Raw genomic sequence first — 18,043 nt, forward strand, 5'->3', positions numbered from 1 at the left:
TTATTCCGGATACAGTGTCTGTTTGCCCAGTATTCTTACAGGGGTTTCAACAGTCTCGTTTAAAATCAGCATTTCGAAAAGTCTATAGTCGTTATGATCTTATTTACAATTACAACCTGTTGTTGGGTCGAATGCTGTCTGATGTGTTTCATACTTATTGTTGGACCGTTCTTTACCTGCTGAATTTGACTACGTATTACTCCGCTTAGTGACTGTCATGTCATTGCTTTAATACCTATGATAGCATAGCCAACATAACTAAATGTGTAGTGTATGCTGCCATAGCATCTATATATCTATGGTTACTCCTCCTAGGTACCTGATTCCACCTCTGGTGTTTCCAGGGGTCAGTGTTTACTATACTATACCCTTCATTTTGTATTCTTTATGAGATTAATGAGATTTATCACTGTTTGTTTTTCAATCATTTCAATTTCTGTGGGTGTACAAAGATGAATAACTCCAGCAGATGAATACGCTCTTTGTATCGTATAAATTACTTTATTTAATAAATAACGTTAGCTGGATATGCAAATCACACCTTTATGAATTTTCAAAAACGAAATTTACTTCTTATATTTACATTCTACCTTCGTATCGTTTGGAGTTCCCAGCCTTTAGAATTGACGCACTATATTTAGCACGATTCATACACACACAACTTATAACTACAAGGCGTCCATGAAGAAATATCTACCATTACAATTTTTAAAGATATCAAAGGCAAAAACATTGAAAATGTAAATATGTGACCTTGAATTTATTTTAGACACTTGATCACATTTCTGCAGTGCCCAGGAGTAGGTAGGTTCGTGTTTGCTCCGTTTTAGGTTTGTATTCTTGAAAGGATTTATGAGATAATATTCTTCGTTTTCTTTACCGTTTTCATATCTATCAAATGGAGAGAAAACACTAGTCTTTAACAACTGGATTTTTCTTTATTTAGAATCTACAACAATGGTAGGGGAGTGAGACAACTCATGAGTGTGCATACTCTATCATACAAAGAAAGCAGCTTTATATCACTATACCATCACAATCATATATCCATCCCAGTGAAATAAAGCCGACGAATCACAATCAAGTACGTCATCAATAGTTAACAAATCAATTCACAGGTTATGTGTCATACAAAATAATTTAATATAACAAACTAGCATGTACATGTACCAAAGACGGAAATGCAATAGCTTTATTAACAAACAGATGCAATGTTAGTTGAGAGAGAGAGAGAGAGAGAGAGAGAGAGAGAGAGAGGAAACATTGCTTTTCATTGAGTTGGTCGACACATCAAACTTGAAGTTATGGTCTTCCGTATGATAAGGAATATTTGGAAAGTTTTATGCTTTGTCCCTCATCCTACCTTACCAGATTTAATACCCCCCCCCCCCCCCCCGGAATCAACCCCAATCAGCTTTAAAACATCCCAGAAAGATATCTTTCTACAAAACGAAACAGTAAACGAAGGAGATAACCAAAACTAACCCGATTATTGTCAGGTAATTCCGCGAAAACAAAGTCATTAAAATTTCATTCATTCAGAGAAATTTGACAAAGTGTTGTGAATGCTACATGAAAGCATTGGAATTTAAAATTCTTCTTATAAATGACGAAATGCGCCCGCAAATGCATCTATTATTTACACACAAAAATCGTGATGAGAATCATACATTTGTCTAAATAACAGATAAATCGACGAAATCAATCGATGGATATAGATTAATGATTATCATTGAGAAATATACACGAGGATGTATAATAAAACCACTGCACATTAACTAAGAAGTGTTATTCCAGCGGTCAACAAAAGGTTCTTTTATGAGTTAAAACACCTTCATCAATCGATACCAGACGTGCAAAAACAAATCGGAAACACAATAAGCTAATGTCAATAATTCATACCATATACCACACGCTTTTTTTTTTAACAAAACAGTGATAATTTACTTTTTTGCGTTGCGCTAATTACTGTTAAAGGTAATTAAAAAGATTAGTAGTATTTCAGCAAGTGAAATGTGAAGGAACTCTTCTTTTATACACCCCCGGGTTATCACAATCTTCATTCTGCATCCTTTCCATGTTCCTCGTCCTCGTCTTTCTCTGATCGGTTGCATAAACACTGCCACAAGACGCAGACGATAATTCCGAAAGCAAGAAACGTGGCAAATCCCGTCGACAGGCCGATTATCATGTCCTCCGTAACCTTCATTCTGAAACATTGAACCATACAACTTAGTTACTTATCACAGATCAAGAAAGTAATTATCGGAAAACCTGATCGAGATTATATCTCCATCATTGTTTACTGTTCTGGGTTTGTTCTAAGACATCAGTATTATGTAAAAGGGTTCCGTCGTGTGTTTCCAACTGAATTCAAGTTTGAGTATCCACCCTGTATTTCCTACAGCTATACATCTGCTATTTCATCCAAACTTTTTAATTATCAATCAAACTTTGCAGTGCCTAGATGTAGACCATTTTATACGTAATCCATCAACGTGTTCTTGTTCTTCATCTTCTTTCAACTGATGTAGTTGAAAACAAGGACCTCAAATCCTTTTTAGGTCCTAACTACAGAGAACTTCGGTCTTTTAATTGGCGACTTAACAACATTGTCTTTGTTTGTAAGGCTCCTTATTATAACTGTATTTTCACTTTTGATAATCGTACTTATACTCCAACTGCCCTTTCAAAAGATGAAATCCAAATATTCCATTACTCCCTGTTTATGGTGTTTATATATCTTAACTGATTCGATACGTAAGAGCTTGTTCTGCATATAGTCAGTTTTTAAATCGAGGCAAGCTACTGACAAACAAGTTGATGGTACAGGGGTTTCAACAGTCTCGATTGAAGTCACAATTTCGCAAATTATATGGTCGTTATAACGACCTAGTTCGTCAATACAATCTACATGTATCATTAGGTCAAATGCTGTCTGACGTGTTTCGTACCGATTGTTAGGCCGTTCTTGGCACACTGATTTTGACTACGGATAAATCCGTTTACCTGATCAGGATATAGGGCTCAAGATGGGTGTGACCGGTCAACAGGGGGTGCTTACTCCTCCTAGGCACCTGATCCCACCTCTAGTTTATTAAGTCTCTTTCAAAGGGGTCCGTGTTTGCCCAACTATCTATTTTGTATTGCTTATATGAGTTATGAGATTGATCATTGTTCGTTATCTTTACCTTTCATTTGATACTTAAGAAGCTGAACTGAATTATGAAATGTTGATGTACCATTGTATGCAAATTACGAAAATATGAACATTTTTATATTTCAATGGATTGCAAAAATTAAACATGCTTCATAAAATGTGGTTAATAAGTGACACAGTTTATGAAAGCAAACACGGTGTGTATCGTGTTAATACCCCGGATCTATGTCACGTGATGGTGCTGATTATTTGCTATCCCCTGTACCATCAACTTGTTTGTCAGTAGCTTGCCTCGATTTAAAAATTTTAGACATACATTAGGCCTAGTAGGCTAGTAACTAAAGACATTGTTTACAGTTATGCTTTTATCAATTATTGATGAAAGTCCACTGCTTGGAATACAAATGAAACCGTAAATACATTTTGTGGTGTTGATTTCATCTATTGAAAGATTTCTGTAGTAAGTGAGAGCGATTGCTAGATGTGTATTGCCTTAGTAAAAGTAGTACCTGTTACCTACTTTTAACAAATGTTCATACGCACAGCCGTGACCTCTGTTGACCCCGTAGTAGATTTATCCAGAAATAAATACGTATTGCTCGTAATAGTGTTATGTAGGAGAAAACAGTTGCAAATGTAAATATAAACTGATCATACGCAGAATATTGAATCAGTTGAGAGATATAAACACCATATTCAGGTGATAATGGAATATTGCTACATAAATATGGGACGTTGACGATGGAGAATAAAAACCTATGAAAAGCGCATGCAAAATCTCCTGATGATGACATTTTATGTGTTTAAAAACATAATCATTAATCATTGAATCGGAAGATGTATCAATCACACTTGAATTTCTAAATACCTGCATTTCATTCAGATATTTTTTTTCAAATAATGTGTTTATTATATAATCCACTTAAAACTTCAATATTTCATATTTCTAATTTTTGAAAGTCATTGTTCTTCCATTAATGATCACAATAATGGGTTTTCTTTTTTATTTATTAAAGTGAGTATTTAAAATTGGTTTTTTTCCCTTCCATTTTTATATAAGAGATGACATATTACACTTCCTGTGTGTTTCCTTGGTAATAGTTTAGAATGCGTGAAATTGTAGCAGATAAATTTGATGTTTTGCATTAAAATCACCTTGTTTAGCAACTGACAACGCTGCTGAATGGTTAATGAATATAACCATCTATTGCCGCAGGTTTCACAAACAGGTGTTTAAAGTCTTACAAAATATTTTTATTTCTTACAATACAAGCGTGTTTTTTTTTCTTCTTTTCTTTCAAAAAGTGCATGTAGTTCATTTGTATTAGGATTGGACACAGTTACATTGCCATCGGTACAGTGATTTATAAAACGCGTCATTCGTCTTTTACGTAATACGTCACGTGCAAGCTTTAAATCGCCACGTGGAACCAATCATATTGATTTGCGCTCCAGGGAACTATTGTTTTGTTTTCATTCATGTTATCATTCAACATGGTCAATCATTAAACCACTATTTTGTTTTACTGTCTATAGTTACCATTTAACATTATTCTGTTTTGTTCAATAATTGATATTTGTACGAATGCTATAGTAAAACGCAGCCTCCAAGTACAACATCTCGCATTCACTCACAAAACGGCAAAACAAGAATATTTGTCTCTTGATTTACATCCCATTCTAGAATTGTTCACTCACATAAAGTCATCACGATCTGTCAGGGAAGTGTCATTTTTTAATCTATATGCCTGGCGCTTTGGGCTTTTTATCATGCCAACGCTTACATAACACGTAACCTCGGTTTTTAAGGTCATTTCTCATTTGTTCTAGATAATGCAGGCGCTGGGCGAACGAACAATCCCTACCGACGCAACTCCCTTAAGTTTGAACAATGCTGTACGCCAACTTACGTTTCATTAAGGCTCGAAAAGCGCTAGCATTGTTTAGGTATGACGGTGTAAAGCATCGCGGTTCAAACCCTAATGAAATTCAATTTTAGCTCACCTGAGGTGAAAGCTTAAGTCAGTTGTTCGCCCGTCCGTCTGTCTTTAAACTTTTCACATTTACATCTCCGGAACCAATTAAACTTGGTACATATAATCCTTGGGTGATTACAGTTTGTTCAAATGAAGGGTCCTGTCCCCTTCCAAGGGTAGATAATCAAGAAAAAGCAGCAAATAGGGTGGGGTAACTTAAAAAACATATTTTCAATTAAGAACCACTGGGCTAAAAAAAAAAAAAAAGCTGAGCTTCCTGACAGTAAATTTACGTTTGTACAAATGGTCCCCGAGAGTAGGGTGGGGTCACAATAGGAGATCAAAGTTTTACACACAGATGTAACGGAAATATGTTCTAGAATATTCTTTTAAGAACAACAGGACCATGATTAATCATGGTGTTAAGTAAGTATCCCTGTGTATTGTGAATCTGTACCCCACGGGGAAAATGGGTATGAAGATTTATATATATATATATATATATATATATATATATATATATATACATAGTACATGTAATGCAAAGATAACGAACGGTGATCAATCTCATAATTCCTACAAGCAATACAAAATAGAGAGTTGGGCAAACACGTACCCCTTGTTATACCAGAGGTGGGATCAGGTGCCTAGGAGGAGTAAGTATCCCCTGTCGACCGGTCACACCCGCCGTGAGCCCTATATCTTGATCAGATACAATTGTAAACGGAGTTATCCGTAGTCAAAATCAGTGTGCCAAGAACGGCCTAACAATCGGCATGCTATAGCATAACAGATGTTTTAATGCTTATATCTTCACATTAGATGTACAGTGTATATGGGATTTATGTCAAAAGTGCCATTGTTAATCCCGTGGGGGTCTGGGTTAGAATAGGTCCTCAGTACTCCTTGCTTGTCGTAAGAGGCGACAAAATGGGGTGGTTCTTCGGATGAGACCGCAAAAACCGAGGTCCCTGTCACAGCAGGTGTGGCACGATAAAGATCCCTCCCTGCTCAAAGACCGTAAGCGTCGAGCATAGGCTTAAATTTTGCAGCCCTTCATCGGCAATGGTCCCCCATGAGTGTAATATTTTAGAGAGGGGCGTTAAACAATATACAACCAATCCATGAATCAATCAAAAGTGCCATTGCAATATCCTATTTTGTAGAACTGTACATGCTTGTCAGTTAACAATTTGAAACAGCCATGGAATAGGAAAATACGCTTCATTGTAAGTGGTTGTATGGGTATTATTACGTCAACGTTATACATTTATTGCATGATAGTGAGGGAGATATGAAGATTTATTCACCCAAGAAAAATCATATTCCCCGAGGGGAATATGATTTTTCTTGGGTGAATAAATCTTCATATCTCTCGAACATTCATGCAATAAATTGTTTATTATACCGAAACAAAACAAAACTACAAAATTGTATTTGAGATTGGCGTTTACTTATCTATACATCGTAGCCTACATGTATGTAGCTGAGATCGCCCTAACAGTAACACCGCGCCGTCAACGTATATATAGAAGGTACAAACAGCGAAACACAGTGATATGATAACCAGTTTTTGTATTTCCATTCTCCTTGAATGCTGATTTACTTGCATGTTTTTATATCAACCAAAATCAGTCGATTTTAAAACTGTATATCAGAGACCCGCATATTTTGTGCCTTACGAACTATGAAAGTAGAATGACTCGGACTTATTGTGACGTCACAATACACTTCGTCTACTTTGACGTTAGATTTATGGAAAATGCACGAAGCTGCCCTAGGGGAAATATTTATAGGTTATAGACTTTGTATGGGAAAATATGACGACCGAGTTTTTTGGGGCGTAGACGGACCGAGCTTGCGAGGTCCGTTCGCGACAAAAAACGAGGTCGTCATATTTCCCATACGAAGTGTATAACCTTTTTATTATATACTTTCAATTTCATTTAGAAACTAACAATAATTTTATTTTTAACAATAACTTTATCGGTTTAACTGAGTAAAAGATGAAAAATTAGAAAATTAACGGCGTAGAAATTTGATTGTGACGTAATGTTTGCGGACCGGAATGTTTCCGGGCATATATCGTGTGATATATGCCCGCAAACTTTTAAAGAAAAAAGAAGAGATGAAATTGAAAGTATATAATAAGATAGGGAGATATGATGTTTGAGAGGGAGATATGAAGTTTTGTCTTCCCTGGCACGTGACTGTCTAGACCAATCAGATTACGCGTTGCATAGAATTTTCATACTGAGGTATAATAATATTGTTTAGGGTGGTGTTGCAATGTCGTTGCAAGTGGTTTTCAGATGAACCTCATTATATTTCTATAAAAAAAAATCCATTGCAAAAATCATGTTAGAATGTAAAATCCACTGATTATTATCCAAGCTTGTTGTTTTCTGTCAGATAATGTACTAATTAAGCGGAAGTCAGATAATGAACTAATTAATCGGAAATCAGCGTGTGATCTATTGTTATTTCATTTGTTACGTCATCAATAATTCAATAAAGAAATTCAGATTTCTTTAACACGTACGGAGAGCGCTGGCTGCAGACTCTGCTCTCATACGGCCAGTATTTAACACGTACGAAGAGCTCTGGCTGCAGACTCTGCTCTCATACAGCCAGTATTTATGCATCAGAGATCTTTAGACTTAAACACATGAGTGGCACATTTATTCAATCAATCGATCGATTCTTTACTAGTCATATCGCTTATTTCATTAATTGAGTGTTATATAAGCTGCAGTGTTGTGCGTTCTTGTTTAGAGTCTTATAGATAGTTTGCTTGTCTTTTTAATGACTGAGATTACAGTATCGGGTTTAGTTAATGAGCGCTTTGTAGACGGAGACAATTAACGCTATTCATTAAGAGATGATATATTCCGTGTTAGCTTGCTGTTTTGCTTGTTAACCCGTTTACTTGTTTGGTTTTTTTTTTTTTTTTTTTTTTTTTTTTTTTTGTTGTTGTTGATTATTTACATTCTTATTTAAAATGACAACTAAAATACATTAATTTTTAGGTCACTTAGCTGACCGATTGTTATCTATTTTCGTCCGTTGTCGTACGTCGTTCGTAAGCATTTGAACATTTTCAGCTTTGGTATAATTATGCATTCGATGGGTTGAGGGTAAAAAAGTTGTGAATTTCATGCCTCTACCTCTCTTTCGCCTGAGGTATGTGGCCAAAACTATCAAAATTATAATTAAGCAATGAGCCGTTTACCAAAACTGAAATTCATGACCCCTGGTTTCAGGTTTTAAAAAACTCGTAACTCCTGGACATCAAGGAGACAAAATGCTTGCATGATTATCATATGACTGGCATTAAGCTCCTCTACTAAAATTGTGAAATGCATGACCGATGATGCTAGGGTTCCGGTACCAGGCTTGGATTTCTAAAAAAAAAATATCAAACTTAAGTTTGAAGTTTAGGTCACCTGAATAAAACTCAGATGAACCATTACAATTGGTCAGCCTCCGTCCTCGCCCATTAACAATTGAACATTTTTAACTTCTTGACAACTACCACTCCATTTATGTTCAAATTTATGAAGCATTTTGGGATAAGGGGGACATGAATTGTAATTTTCAGGACTCCGGCACCCATGGGACCTTTGTGACGGGGTAAAATTTGACATATTTTCAAGAATCTTCTTATCTACAACCACACGTGTACAGATTTTTTCTGGTTACAGAGTAACCCATATATAAAAAAAAAATAAACAAACTCAAAGTCAGGAACTGATTTCATCCCATTACTTTTATATGCAGCTAATTATGTTCGCGGTGCTTGTGAGGGAAATCAAATCCTTTGAATTATAATGGGTGCACTTCATTGAATATGTTGAATGAGCATGATCAAAAGAGTATATGCATCTGAAAATCTGCGTTTTTAAAAATATCAAACATAATTCATTAGATGTAAATCATAGAAATTGAAACGTTACCAACGGTAACTTTCCGCGGGAAAACTCGTATAAAGTGGCATGATAAGTTATCGGATTGACAAATTCAAGTATGTAACAAATTGCAGTATGGTAAGCCGTTTTTCTAATCATTAAAAAAAAAAAAACTGAAGCAAAAGAATATTATTTCTTTCGCGTAAAATGATATCTCCTAGAGTTACAGAGATACCAGGTAACTCTAATTTAAATAGATATCTCCGTTAACCTTAAGAGATATCTCTACCACGAAGGCGTATCTCTTTATCGATGTCAAAATTAAAGATGCGTGTATCTGTTATTTATTTTCAGAAACGCATAATATATATATATATATTATCTCTTTCTTAAAGTTAATAGTTCCGTGAGTATCCGGCTTAGAATAGGTCCTCAGTACCCCTTGCTTGTCGTAGGAGGCGACTAAATGGGGCGGTCCTATGGATGAGACTTCAAAAATTGAGGTCCTGTGTCACAGTAGGCGGGGCACGATAAAGATCCCTCCCTGCACAAAGGCCGTAAGCGCCGAGCATAGGCCTAAATTTTGCAGCCCTTCACCGGCATTGGTGATGTCTCCATACTAGTGAAACATGCTCAAGTGGGACGTTAAACAATATAAAAACAATCAAATATAACTGCGGTAGCCTAGCCAGATCACTAATATTACATAAATATACAAATATATATAAATATGAAAAACGTTGTTTTGTTAGTAACAAACGGGCACTGCTTCAATGTAATGCATTTCTCGATAAAAGTATTTACTTCTCAACTTTACATAAAACATAATACGTTACAAATAAATGACTAGGTTGATTATATCATGGGTTATATTTCTACATTGTTAGCTTATAATTGTAACATACAAAATACCAGATAACTCGGTTGTTTATACTTTCACAATAAAACATCCCAGACATTATGAATAAAACGGCAAGGCTAATAAGCAGCCAACAGGGAACATTTACTTGAACAATTCCTGTAATTTGTTTAAGGACAATTTGTAGAATGTTACTCAATACTTATTGCAGTGTGGCGTGTTGCTTTGATAATTCATTGAGCTACGTCTCATGGGCATCCTAATCATTGTTTCCCTTTGTGTTTCTACATCTGAACACAAATTATTCATGATACCCTTAGTTGTGAACGCTAAGTCAGGAATCAGTTAGCTTTGTGGTTTTGTACCCATCACGCTCTGCCGAGAAAGGTGTCAATTAAATACATATGTACCAGTCATGATTAATTTTTGTCAATTGTAGAAATCAGAGGCGGATCCAGGATTGCGCCACTTGATGAGGCAGGGGGTCTGGGTTTTACAGATTTTCTAGGTCTTGAAATATGTCTCCTATTTAGTCATTTGTACTATTTTCTATAATTTTTTATAAGGTGAAATTAGTAAAATGACGCAAATTTTAAGGGATGTTGGAAAAAGTTAAGTTCTCCCGATAATGTAATTCAAGAAATCAAAAGATTTTGTCGGATTTTTTTCTCCGGGAGTGGAAGAAATTATTGCTTCTTTTATCGTGTAGCACATTTTTCTAAACAAGATACCACGATTTACCTTAGATTTGAAAATTTTAGGGGGGGGGGGGCGCCGGCTGCGCCCCCCTTAAATCCGCCACTGAATTTTGCAGCAATACTTAGTTTTGTATATATCATATATTGAAGGATGAAAACGCACCACGCAGGTTAACAGTAATAAATGTTATAACTTTGTCTCAAATGTCTTTTTTTTTAATTTTTATCTTAACTCCTTAATCCAGGACCGTTTTACAATTCAATGGAGCATTACTGTCATTCTGTCACCAAAGATTTATTTCAATGAAAATTGCTTTATATATTTCAGTAATAACACCAGTATTGAATTATTTCAAACACTTTTTAACCCCAAATCAGGCACATGAATGTGTAATTTTGGTGATTAGATAATTATTGTCTTGCAAGACAATAAATAATTTTCCCTTATATATATATATCTTTACAATAAAAGCGGATCTCTAACGTATTTTTATTAGGTTTCTCTTGTTTTTGTACAAAATAAACGTTTTATTAATCATTGATATCTATATATCTATGCCATTAAGAGATTTTGAGGAATTTAAACTTAAACTCTCTCTCTCTCTCTCTCTCTCTCTCTCTCTCTCTCTCTCTCTCTCTCTCTCTCTCTCTCTCTCTCTCTCTCTCGTTCATAATAATTGATAGTTGCAGAAAATCACCTTACAAGAAAATACTTTTAATTAACTAATATGTTATGTACGTAGAGCATTACACAAAAATCAGCTTAACAAATCTGAGACACAATAGATGGCTTGGTTGTATATTTTTTATGTCCCGCTCGAGAATTTTTCACTCGTATGGAGACATCACTATAGCCGGTGAAGGGCTGCAAAATTTAGGTCTATGCTCGGTTCTTTCCTAATAAGGCACAGTTAAATATATTGACAAAATATATATTGTACTGGTTTGGGGTAATATATGAAGAAACAGATGAAAGACAAATAGCGAAAGAAAGAAATTTTATGCGTTGACTCAAATGCTATATACAGGGTTATTTTCGCCCCTTGTCATTTTCGCCACGTGCTATTTTCGCGCTTCTACACCTGTTGATGGTTTCGCACCGTTTTAGATTCGCACATACACAGTTGCCCTAAAAGAGAGATAAGGGAGAAAGCAGTTTCGTCCAGTCTTAAATTCGCCCACTGACAACAAGGGCGAAAGCCTAGGGTGAAAATAAAATGGGGGCGAATATTTCCCTGTATATAGTGTATCAGTGATTTGCGGAGAACATACTCATCGGTATATTTTATGATTAAGCATGCACAACTCTTTCAATGCAGCTGACATTAAGTCAGTAAAATATCAGTACATTTGGATTGTTACTATATCAGTGATTTAAAAAATTTCCTGTGCTGCTGGATTTTCTTTAATATAAATTTTTTACTTTCTAAATTTGTAGATTTTTTTTTGCTAATGGAAACATTTGTCATCCAATCCTGTTAAAGAGTTTGAAGTGCGAGACTATCTCCATGCATTGTGTTATCCTCAAAAACAAACAACAGGATAAATAAATTCTTGAACTATTTTTGCTATGTTTTTGTATATGGATTTTTTTTTTATACATTTCTATCAAACTTGTCATAAACAATCCTTAATTGTTATTTTTTTTTTTTTTTTTTGTTTTTTTTTTTTTTTTTTTTGTTTTTTTTTTTTTTTTTTGTTTTTGTTACGTTTGTACAGTTCAGCGTTTGAATCCCCTTTCAATTGCAGATAATAGACAATTGTGAAGAAAGAGCAAATAAAATGAATGGCCTGCGGCCGATTTCTTACGCGTGCGTTCACACATGACCTGTTCTTGTTTATTAGTAGTAGCAATCCATTTGACATTGACAGAGGTATCATGTGATTAAATACTGAAATAGAATGTACACAATTTTATTTTCCAGGCTTTTAAGAATTTTTTTTATACCAATGCAAAAATCTTTCTATCAGAGCCTGTAACATTGAAAGAAAAACGTTTTGTCTCAGTGTAATATTATTTTATGTCTTTTTATGTTCATTGTATTTATTGTTCTTTGTTTTAGTTTGTTTTACGTGTAAAGCGCTTTAGGGTAAATGTGTTGATTAGATAAAACGCTATACATGTATGTATACAAATGTATAATTAATGATAATGAAAATACAGAGTTCTCAATCAATTAGATCAAGATTTTCAGAACTCCAGATTTCGCAGTCCTAGAGAAACAACCGCGGAGTGGTCCCAGTACCGAAGATTTATCAAAGGGAAGGCGTTAGCAGACTTGTTGATTTTAAACATATAGGTGACGAACACCAGACATACCAATTCCATTCCTACATTATTCACGAAAAATAAAATTAAAAAACCACAGAAACATAGAAATATTACATTTGTAAGTATGGTCAAGGGATGAACTAAATCAAACACAGCTTCATTATGTCCTCCTGTATGCGTGCATTTATTTCGCTGTCTGTCTTGCCAATCAGGTGAGAAAAGTCGTTTGTCATTAGATATTTACCAGGCTGTTAGTTCTGTTAAGTTAATTGCAATAAAACTGTTGTGTATCTATTTATCCGCTTTATTTTTATTCTACACTTTGATCTATCACATTACACAAGTTTTGTAATAAAACCCAATGTACACGATATACTCAAATAATGCTATCCAATTTTCTTTCACCATTTCGCAGTATCCTCTCCAATGAAATAAAAAGATGAAAAAAATGTCATATCATATTATCTATACTGTGCTATGTCAGGCTCGTAAGAAAAAATGTCATATTATTTTATCAACACTGTGCTATGCCAGGCTCGTAGCTGCCTATATGCGAGTACGCAACTACGTGAGCAGAATTTGAGAGAGAGTGAGAGATATTTTCCGTTGACATTTGTGCCTCAAAAATAACTGCATTATATAGTCCCCCTCTATAAATTTAATCAGCATCGTGATGTTCATTTAATCAAATTAAGTCCATTTTCGTCCCCAACCGACGAAGTCGAAGGGGACTTTAGGTTTGCGGTCTGTCTGTCTGTCCTTCAGTCCTGCAAATCGGTTTTCCGGACTTTTTTATGTGCTTGCAGACATTCATGTGATATATGGTACATTGCTTTGCCATAACAAGTTACAGATCAAGTTCGAATTTCGTCGTGGTCCGTTGATTTTTCACTAAGTTATCGCCCTTGCACTTAAAAAAAAATAGCATGGATTATCAGCTTTCCGGACTTTTTTGGTTGTGCTTGCAGGTATTCATTTGATATTTGGTACATTGCTTTGCCATTTAAGAAATAAGATATCATTTTTAATGTTGTTGGGATATGACATGAATTTGGTCACGTGATCAAATCCTATAACGCCCGAAGGTATTTAAAACTGTATAAAATGAAACAACAGAATGATATGTTTAATGTTTCTCTTTTATAAATTGATGACAGTCTTGTTTGTTTACAAAATAAAATCTGTATAAATATCCTGCTGCGTTTGTTTCTGTCATGATATCATTGCAGTGGCGGATCCAGGTTTTACGAAGGAGGGTGGGGGTGAAAGTCAAGTACTAGCCAAAATATTCAGCCATTTTGGGTGCCAATCTGGAATTTTACTCGCACTATTTCTATTATTTAAATTTGTGGCGAGAGTGGGGGGGGGTCTAAATCCCCCACTGCATTGCATAAGCAAGAACCCAGGTGAAAATACAGGAACTGACTTTTGAAGCGGTGATTGTATTCATACGCAAGAACAAACTGATCACGTGGCCAAATTCATGTCATACGAAATTGAACATCGATTTCATTAGTATTGTCATATAAGGAAGTGTATTGGCAAATGTAAATATAATAAGTTACAGATCAAGTTCGAATTTCGTCTCGGTCCGTTGATTTTGCACTAAGTTATGGCCCTTGGACTTAGAAAAATAGCATGAATTATCAGTTTTCCAAACATTTTTCGTGCTTACAGATATTCATTTGATATTCTGTACATCATGATGATTGCTTTGCCATAACAAGTTACAGATCAATTTTGAAGTTTTCTTGGTCTAGTCTTTGTACCTGAATAGTTTTTTGATTTCCAACCATTCCTATCCTGGTTTCCCAATCTTCCCTTTTAACATAACCTTAGTCTCATAATGAATTTCGAATATTGTTGCGGTCCAATAATTTTTCCCTCCGGTAGGGAACTATGTACTGCTATGCAATACTCTCAGAATGCTTGTTTAATTTCTAATCATTAACTTCATGTCGAATATCACTTTACATACATTATATATGTATACATGTAGTAGACGGATTAGGATATTCTTTGTCATCAGCAACATTTAGCAGATACAATGTATACCAGTCAAAAACAACGAACAAAAAATCGTAAAATGAATGTAAAGCCAGTCCAAGTTCACACGGTAAGTTGGCATAGTAAAACACTTTAGAAACTAAATTTGTGAATTCGTTTGGGTTTGGAAATTGACAAAAAAAACCCTGATTCTATGCACAAAACCTAAGTGATTTCATTGGATAACCCCAGGAGCTTCCTGGGACTTCGCCACTGAACCTACTGCAGGCTTTTAGACGGCCCCTTTCCGTACTTTATGTACACTTCACTTTCTTTTTGGCTACGCGCCTGTATCTGTAATCCGTCTGTCATATCATCTATATTGCGATGTCTGTAATCCGTCTGTCATATCATCTATATAGCGATGTCTGTAATCCGTCTGTCATATCTATATAGCGATGTCTGTAATCCGTCTGTCATATCTATATAGCGATGTCTGTAATCCGTCTGTCATATCATCTATATAGCGATGTCTGTAATCCGTCTGTCATATCATCTATATAGCGATGTCTGTAATCCGTCTGTCATATCATCTATATAGCGATGTCTGTAATCCGTCTGTCATATCATCTATATAGCGATGTCTGTAATCCGTTTGTCATATCATCTATATAGCGATGTCTGTAATCCGTCTGTCATATCTATATAGTGATGTCTGTAATCCGTCTGTCATATCTATATAGCGATGTCTGTAATCCGTCTGTCATATCATCTATATAGCGATGTCTGTAATCCGTCTGTCATATCATCTATATAGCGATGTCTGTAATCCGTCTGTCATATCATCTATATAGCGATGTCTGTAATCCGTCTGTCATATCATCTATATAGCGATGTCTGTAATCCGTTTGTCATATCATCTATATAGCGATGTCTGTAATCCGTCTGTCATATCTATATAGCGATGTCTGTAATCCGTCTGTCATATCTATATAGCGATGTCTGTAATCCGTCTGTCATATCATCTATATAGCGATGTCTGTAATCCGTCTGTCATATCATCTATATAGCGATGTCTGTAATCCGTCTGTCATATCTATATATCGATGTCTGTAATCCGTTTGTCATATCATCTATATAGCGATGTCTGTAATCCGTCTGTCATATCTATATAGCGATGTCTGTAATCCGTCTGTCATATCTATATTGCGATGTCTGTAATCCGTCTGTCGTATCATCTATATTGCGATGTCTGTAATCCGTCTGTCATATCATCTATATAGCGATGTCTGTAATCCGTCTGTCATATCATCTATATAGCGATGTCTGTAATCCGTCTGTCATATCATCTATATAGCGATGTCTGTAATCCGTTTGTCGTATCATCTATATAGCGATGTCTGTAATCCGTCTGTCATATCATCTATATAGCGATGTCTGTAATCCGTCTGTCATATCATCTATATAGCGATGTCTGTAATCCGTCTGTCATATCTATATATCGATGTCTGTAATCCGTTTGTCATATCATCTATATAGCGATGTCTGTAATCCGTCTGTCATATCTATATAGCGATGTCTGTAATCCGTCTGTCATATCTATATTGCGATGTCTGTAATCCGTCTGTCGTATCATCTATATTGCGATGTCTGTAATCCGTCTGTCATATCATCTATATAGCGATGTCTGTAATCCGTCTGTCATATCATCTATATAGCGATGTCTGTAATCCGTCTGTCATATCATCTATATAGCGATGTCTGTAATCCGTCTGTCGTATCATCTATATAGCGATGTCTGTAATCCGTCTGTCATATCATCTATATAGCGATGTCTGTAATCCGTCTGTCATATCATCTATATAGCGATGTCTGTAATCCGTCTGTCATATCTATATAGCGATGTCTGTAATCCGTTTGTCATATCATCTATATAGCGATGTCTGTAATCCGTCTGTCGTATCATCTATATAGCGATATCTGTAATCCGTATGTCGTATCATCTATATAGCGATGTCTGTAATCCGTCTCTCATATCATCTATATAGCGATGTCTGTAATCCGTCTGTCATATCATCTATATAGCGATGTCTGTAATCCGTCTGTCATATCTATATAGCGATGTCTGTAATCCGTTTGCCATATCATCTATATAGCGATGTCTGTAATCCGTCTGTCATATCATCTATATAGCGATGTCTGTAATCCGTCTGTCATATCTATATAGCGATGTCTGTAATCCGTTTGTCATATCATCTATATAGCGATGTCTGTAATCCGTCTGTCGTATCATCTATATAGCGATATCTGTAATCCGTTTGTCATATCATCTATATAGCGATATCTGTAATCCGTCTGTCATATCATCTATATAGCGATATCTGTAATCCGTCTGTCATATCATCTATATAGCGATGTCTGTAATCCGTCTGTCATATCTATATAGCGATGTCTGTAATCCGTCTGTCATATCATCTATATAGCGATATCTGTAATCCGTCTGTCATATCTATATAGCGATGTCTGTAATCCGTCTGTCATATCATCTATATAGCGATATCTGTAATCCGTTTTAAATTCCACGTCGTCTTGATATGGGTTGTTTATTACATACTTTGTGAAATCTACGTAAAATTAGTTACTTATTATGTGAATGAACTCTAACTGGTCCTACCTGATTGGTTTTAAAATTTACAGAAATCTAGATTTCGTGGAGACTGCTTCTTCGTCAATAATTGTCCAAGCTATCACACACTATTATAATGCCCACCACCTCGTCCCGGCTGGATATCACGCTTCCACTGGCAAATTTAAACCGCCCTGTGTTTTAAAAACACACTCTCTTACAATATATACAAGTATATAGGTCTGTGTATTGTAGCGGCCTAACAAACAGCGTTTATTAATAATTGATTCGAGTTATATTTCTACGGTTGTAGTTTCCGATGATTTGTGGGTAGGTTAACCCCGGAGATCTCTTCTGTTCTCTTCAGATTCCACACAGACACGAGGACACTGTGCTCGGATAGGTTAAACAATGGTAGGCTGCACGCATTGTACCCGGCAGATGGTAGCGTACATTGTTTTAAATGACAAGCTTCTCCGAGCGGTTCCACTGACGGACTTTAATTTCCTGCATCATTGCTCTTCTATCAAGTGCAAATCTTCAAAGTTAAATTACATC

The 18,043-nt window shown here is 35.6% G+C and overlaps 1 long non-coding RNA gene across 1 annotated transcript; it reads right to left on the bottom strand.

Moving 5' to 3' along the window:
• Positions 1-924: 924 nt before the first annotated feature.
• LOC125666602 (uncharacterized) lies at positions 925-17,818 on the bottom strand. Its single transcript, XR_008799269.1, has 2 exons — positions 17,534-17,818; positions 925-2,210 (listed from the first exon to the last, which is right to left on the bottom strand). It is a non-coding gene; the product is annotated as an uncharacterized LOC125666602 (long non-coding RNA).
• Positions 17,819-18,043: the final 225 nt, after the last annotated feature.

The sequence above is a fragment of the Ostrea edulis genome, chromosome 10 (assembly GCF_947568905.1).
Source record: "Ostrea edulis chromosome 10, xbOstEdul1.1, whole genome shotgun sequence".
NCBI lineage: Eukaryota > Metazoa > Mollusca > Bivalvia > Ostreida > Ostreidae > Ostrea > Ostrea edulis.